Source organism: Podarcis raffonei, chromosome 9, assembly GCF_027172205.1.
Source record: "Podarcis raffonei isolate rPodRaf1 chromosome 9, rPodRaf1.pri, whole genome shotgun sequence".
NCBI lineage: Eukaryota > Metazoa > Chordata > Lepidosauria > Squamata > Lacertidae > Podarcis > Podarcis raffonei.
The window spans coordinates 25,538,800-25,544,799 of record NC_070610.1 but is presented as its reverse complement, the minus strand read 5'-3'; the positions used below and the strand labels follow the sequence as shown (position 1 = coordinate 25,544,799).

Sequence of the window (6,000 nt, the reverse complement as noted above, 5' to 3'; positions counted from 1 at the left end):
AAGCAATGTGCTTTGAGAAACTGACTATCAGTGGTCATTTTAAAAGATGCCACCAGACCTTACAAGGGAAAGATGGTTGCCGTCAGATACATTTTGTATCAAAAACCCAAGGACTGGGAAGTCAACATGCCATTCCAAACTTTGGACCACAGTTTGCAGTGCTTTTTACACAGTCCATAAACCAGTGCAGTTAGGTGCATGAGCCTTAGCCTGCAGAAATCACAAAAGTATTCCTGTGTGTGTCCTACCCAGAGATCATTTATTTGTGGGAAAGAAAGGGGTCCACTGTCTCTTGCAGACCCTCCAAATGTCCCTATTTTCCAGGGACGTTCCTGATTTAGAGAGGCCGTCCCGGTTTCTGATTTGATCCCAGAATGTCCCGCTTTTCCTTAGGATGTTTCTATTTTCATTGGAGAAATTGCCTGAAGGCAATCCTGTATAGGGAAGTTTTTTTCTTAATGTTTTGTGTTTTATTATGTTTTTATATATGTTGGAAGCCACCCAGAGTGCTGGGGCAACCCAATAAGATGTGTGGGGTATAGATAGTAAAATTTTCATGATGCAATGGGACTTCCCCATTTTCATTGGAGGAATTTTGGAGGGTATGCAGAGGTCTAGAGGAGCTCAGGCCACTTGCTGCTTTTGAGGCCCCTTGGCATAATAACAACTAAAAATGACAACACAGAAAAGCAAAATAAGGAACAAAAAATGATGTGGGGACACTTGGAGGGTCTGCCTCTGAGGAGGACTAAGGATTCCTGCTTCTTTTACAGAATATACATTTTAACCTAAGCTGCTCCCCACAGATTCTGTTAGATTGGGGCACACACAGGTTGCGAAACGAAGATATACCAGGGAGCCCAGGTGGTTATAGACATGGTGTCAAATACGTGTAGTGGCCTGATGGTGTTTGGCTAGCAGAATATGGATGCACAGCACCATAGGTCAGTGCTGTTTTTTTAAAGGCGGAATTGACATCCAGGAGAATCTCCAAAAGATGACCCCTTTTCCTGGATCTTTTTACGGCCATTTTGTAAAAGAAGCTCGACAACAACTCTAGGTTTTCCTTAAAAAGCTCCACAATTTTGGGGTGTCTTGGCCTTTTACACCAACCCCATATCCTTCTGCCTAGTGACCACACAATTCAAAAGCATCTGGTGTGATGTTAGTGTGGCATAGCTGTGAGTCTAGAGGCGCCATTTGCCCTGTCTATGATGGTTTCTCTTCCTCCTCTTAAGCAGGAATCGGAGAAGCAATACAGACCCATTGCAGACAGCTCAGTCTCTGAGTGCATCTGCAGCTTATAGGTTAGGTTCTCTGTAAACTGCATCTGAATCTTGCATCCCACAAGTACAATAGGCATATTTCCTAAATGTGTTTATACACCTGTACCTACTGATTTATAATATGTCCCGGAATTGCTGCAAATGTCAGGTTCAAACTTCATAATCTGGAAACATACGGGTGTACCAGTAAATGACCAGAAAATGGCTACAGAGGTACGTTTTTGCGATGTGGAAATGAAACAGATGAGCTGTGCATCTGAGCTGTACATAATAATAATAATAATAATAATAATAATAATTTATTATTTATACCCCGCCCATCTGGCTGGGCCTCCCCAGCCACTCTGGGCGGCTTCCATAAAAACCAAAAATACAGTAAAATATCACACGTTAAAAACTTCCCTGAACAGGGCTGCCTTAAGATGTCTTCTGAATGTCAGGTAGTTGTTTATCTCTTTGACATCTGCTGGAAGGGCGTTCCACAGGGCGGGCGCCACTACCGAGAAGGCCCTCTGCCTGGTTCCCTGTAGCTTTGCTTCTCGCAATGAGGGAACCGCCAGAAGGCCCTCGGCACTGGACCTCAGTGTCCGGGCAGAATGATGGGGGTGGAGACGCTCCTTCAGGTATACTGGACCGAGGCCGTTTAGGGCTTTAAAGGTCAGCACCAACACTTTGAATTGTGCTCGGAAACGTACTGGGAGCCAATGTAGGTCTTTCAAGACCGGTGTTATATGGTCTCGGCGGCCGCCCCCAGTCACCAGTCTAGCTGCTGCATTCTGGATTAGTTGTAGTTTCCGAGTCACCTTCAAAGGTAGCCCCACGTAGAGCGCATTGCAGTAGTCCAAGCGGGAGATAACCAGAGCATGCACCACTCTGGCGAGACAGTCCACAGGCAGATAGGGTCTCAGCCTACGTACCAGATGGAGCTGGTAAACAGCTGCCCTGGACACAGATTTGACCTGTGCCTCCATGGACAGCTGTGAGTCCAAAATGACTCCCAGGCTGCGCACCTGGTCCTTCAGGGGCACAGTTACCCCATTCAGGACCAGGGAATCCTCCACACCTGCCCGCCTCCTGTCCCCCAAAAACAGTACTTCTGTCTTGTCAGGATTCAACCTCAATCTGTTAGCCGCCATCCATCCTCCAACCGCCTCCAGACACTCACACAGGACCTTCACCGCCCTCACTGGTTCTGATTTAAAAGAGAGGTAGAGCTGGGTATCATCCGCATACTGATGAACACCCAGCCCAAACCTCCTGATGATCTCTCCCAGCGGCTGCATGTAAATGTTGAAAAGCATGGGGGAGAGGACAGAACCCTGAGGCACCCCACAAGTGAGAGCCCAGGGGTCTGAACACTCATCCCCCACCACCACTTTCTGAACACGGCCCAGGAGGAAGGAGCGGAACCACTGTATGACAGTGCCCCCAGCTCCCAGCCCCTCAAGACGGTCCAGAAGGATGTTATGGTCGATGGTATCAAACGCCGCTGAGAGATCCAGCAGAACTAGGAAACAGCTCTCACCTTTGTCCCTAGCCCGCCGGAGATCATCAACCAGTGCGACCAAGGCAGTTTCAGTCCCATGATGAGGCCTGAATCCCGACTGGAAGGGATCCAAATGGTCCGCTTCTTCCAGGCGTGCCTGGAGTTGTTCGGCAACCGCTCGCTCAATCACCTTGCCCAAGAATGGAAGATTTGAGACTGGGCGATAGTTGGCCATCGTGGCCGCATCTAAAGATGGTTTTTTAAGAAGCGGTTTAATAACTGCCTCTTTCAGCGGGTCTGGGAAGGCTCCCTCACGGAGGGAAGCATTCACCACCCCACGAAGCCCATCGCCCAATAATAAAAACAAGTTGATTAAAATAAAATTTAAAAGATTAAGATACAACATTAAAACATTAGGGTGCAATCTCTTCATAGGAGGAGAAAGGAAAAAGAAAGAGGGGGAGGGAATCAAACTGATTCCAAGCCAAAGGTCAGGTGGAACAACTCTGTCTTACAGGCCCTGTGGAAAGAAATCAGATCCCGCAGGGCCCTGTTCTCATGAGACAGAGCAAAATTAACATGTTTATTAATGAAAAATTAATATGTGCCATTAAGGTAATGTGCAATAAGGAATATGTAGGAGAAATGATGAGATATGGAGGGTGTTTGTAGAATCTGTACTGATAAAATGGAAAGGGGTCAAACCATCGCAAGAGGTGTTTACATCTTGGGAGCTTGGATAGTTACAGTGGAATGGTCTCGGTGGTGGGGTGCAAATTTTTATTCTTATCTATTTATGATTATTACTTTGTCAAATTATAAATTTTGTTATCAGGCTTTAAGATGGATTGATGTAAACAATACAGCGTGACCACCTTTCATTGCTGTTTTTAGTTAAAAACAGCTGGGCATGTGTGGGTGGATTTCAGCATCCCAGGGAGTGGGTTAGCTCTTTCCACATGTCATTTCCCGGACCTGGTCCCGCATCCTGAAGCCATTGTTGCAGATTTGTGGGTTGAAGATGTGCTGCGGCTTCTAATAGCGGTTTATAAGTATGCATGTGTTCAACTAGGGGTGCCATACGCCCAGATATTTTATTATTTCTTTCTTTTATTTGGACCATTTATATACCGCTCGTAGTTTAAGCAGCTTACAACATAGGTTAAAACATCTTAAATAAAAAGCAAATGCCGAAATGAAAGGGAGAGAATTTCGATAAAACTTAAACTAAATAAAGCATCCTCGTCTGTATCAAAATAAACATTGCCACATAAAAATCAGCTGCAAAAAATGCAAGGAAAATCCATGGTAAAGGACCAAATCCAAGTATCCTGTAATGATCAGGAAGCAAAATAATTAAAAATGAAAATGAGCTAAAAAGCATAAATTTCACCTTAAAAAAACCACAAAAACCCGATTCACAATGAAGCAAAAGAAAATGTACAGTACTTATACAGATTTCCCATAGATGAGTGCTGTTTCAAATATACCGTACTTTAAATGGTAATCTGACCAGTGTAGGGCTGCCATATGAGTGTTTGTAACAACTTTTGGGGTTTCCTAAGAAAAAAGCTCAACAATATTGGGGTGTTAGTTTTTGAAATATGGCAGTAATACTAATACTAATAATACTAATAATAATTTGTTATTATTTATACCCCTCCCATCTACCCCAGCCACTCTAGGCAACCCTAGGACTTGTCCACAATTGAGCAAAAAGTAGACTACATCACCATTTGTCCTGGACTTTTTACCCTTAACTGCAGGGTTTTTCCAGCTCTGGTCAGATTAGACTTCCCAAGGATTTTTTATTTATTTTTATTTTTAAACCTCTGCATTTAAAGGGGGAAAGACTTTTCAGAGTACAATCTGGCGTCTAGGCAGGGAAATGAATATTCTTTTATTACCTTTAGAGCCAAAGATGCTACTACTGAGTTATTTAAAGGGATTACAGTGAAGGATGTTGACTTGGAAATGATTGTTAACCTCCTTATCGGTGTCAGGATCCATATAGCTGCAAATTGGAGGTGAAATTTCACTCCGTCAATTCTTGGAATGATGTAATAGAAAATGGAATATAGTAATACTATTTAAATTAACTTACCAAAGAAGGAATAACAAACAGCAATCAAGTAAGTTTGGTAAAAGCTGGATTTTAATTAGGATGCTCCGGAATAAAAGAAGCAGGACAGTGTTCAGCCTTAGGCTTCCTTTGCTGTATAAGTTGTGCTTAAAAGGTACAAAATCTTACAGCCAAAGGTCTTGGGCTGACCCTTCAAATGCTATAGCACACAGTTTACAGTATGAAGGCCATTTTTAGGCAAGTGCAGAAGCTGAAATCTGTCTTTTTTTTCCCATTCAGGGGAATGATACACCCTGACTTTTCATTTGAGTGGTTTGAAGAGTCGGGGAACCGCTCCATAAACATTAACATTCAGGGTTCTGTTTCCCTTCCCAGTTTAATTACTCAGAAATAGCAATGGGTTCTTTTGTTTATTTATTCATTTTCCAAATTTGTATACAGCTTAATTGTTAAAAACCTCAAACATCTACATAAAATATGTATCAAAATGATCAATCAAAGTCAGAAGTTGAAACAAGCTGGCCTAAAAAATCCGAATTATACATAAAACCAGTGCTTTGATAATTGCATAAGGTAAACACACATACATACGTACAGTGCTTTTTTCTGGGGGGTACGCAGGGGTACACATACCCCTAAACATTTTGTGAATCTTTGTACTTTTGTCCATTTACTGTATTTATTTCCCCTGATTTGAACTATAAAATGGTGATTTTCTTGAGTCAAAATGAGAGTACCCCTAAACAATTTCTGAAAGAAAAAAAGCACTGCATAAAACCAGCAGTCAAACGTGTGTGAGAGAGAAAGAGAGAAGAAAATGGCCTATCAAAATGCCTGTCAACCTTACATATTTTTCCCGCTCTTGTACTGACTGCATGGCGGGTTGTTCTGAAACTGCTCCGCTGAAGAGCTCCAATCTCTGAGAGACTTTGCAGCCTCCCTACATTTATTGTGCAAGTCTTTTCTTACTTGTTGAAATGGTGGTGGAGTTCATTGCACATTGGAAGCTATTAGAAAACTCTGCTGTAAAAACTTTAGTGAACCTGTTTGTTGCGGACTAGAACCCTCAGGTCCACAGTCAAAGTCACTGAAGCAGGGAGAAAAATATGAGGGGAAGCAGTGACGCGAGTTTTGGACAAGTCTGA

General features: G+C 43.0%; 1 long non-coding RNA gene across 1 annotated transcript in view; it reads right to left on the bottom strand.

Moving 5' to 3' along the window:
- Positions 1-4,512: 4,512 nt before the first annotated feature.
- The window catches only part of LOC128421430 (uncharacterized), a 29,161-nt gene continuing 27,673 nt past the window's right edge, over positions 4,513-6,000 (bottom strand). The window contains exon 4 of the long non-coding RNA XR_008332310.1: positions 4,513-4,939. This is a non-coding gene — a long non-coding RNA (uncharacterized LOC128421430). The remainder of the gene's footprint in view (positions 4,940-6,000) is intronic.